At 39.1% G+C, this 642-nt stretch overlaps 1 non-coding gene across 1 annotated transcript; it reads right to left on the bottom strand.

The window, feature by feature from the left end:
- Positions 1–436: 436 nt before the first annotated feature.
- Positions 437–509, bottom strand: trnav-cac (transfer RNA valine (anticodon CAC)). Its single transcript has one exon. It is a non-coding gene; the product is annotated as a tRNA-Val (tRNA).
- Positions 510–642: the final 133 nt, after the last annotated feature.

Genomic DNA, 642 nt, shown 5'->3' with positions numbered 1-642 from the left:
AAAACCAGAATATGATCAGGGTGACTTTTGAACACTGGAAATAAATCATGTACTCATCCCGGCAGTAGCCCCCGTGGCACTCAAAATTTCCCTGGAATTTTCTAGTTCCTAATTAATATTCCCTGATGATGATGGAAATGCACTTTATTATTTCTAAGACTAAGTCTGATGGTCATATGTGGGATATGTTCAAGAAGAGAAAAAGGGACTTAACTTCAAAACAAAAAAAGAAAAGATGTAACAATAGGATTGTTGTTCCTAGTTTAAGTTGGCCAGGGGACATATTTGAGTGTGACACTGTACAAGAGTGTTTCCGTTGGCTCGTCGCAGCTAATTAGCTTGTTAGCTACGGAAACTGTTGAGATAGGAGCAAAAGCTGAGGACCGAAAGATTGCCTTGTTGATCGTTATTGGTAAGTTACAAGACGATCGAATGATGTTTCCACCCGGTTTCGAACCGGGGACCTTTCGCGTGTGAGGCGAACGTGATAACCACTACACTACGGAAACTGTGCTAATCGAAATGATGACGTAATTTTTTTACAAATTCAATGAAAATGAGTTTTTGTGAATGAATGTTTTCATGTTCATTTCTTGGTACAAATTAGTCGAGTTGCACAGGAATCCACTGAGGATATTTTGA

This window comes from Seriola lalandi, unplaced genomic scaffold (genome assembly GCF_002814215.2).
Source record: "Seriola lalandi dorsalis isolate HSWRI2012SDOR001 ecotype SW California unplaced genomic scaffold, Sedor1 jcf7180002054341, whole genome shotgun sequence".
Taxonomy (NCBI): Eukaryota; Metazoa; Chordata; class Actinopteri; order Carangiformes; family Carangidae; genus Seriola; species Seriola lalandi.
This window is presented reverse-complemented; position numbering and strand designations above follow the sequence as displayed.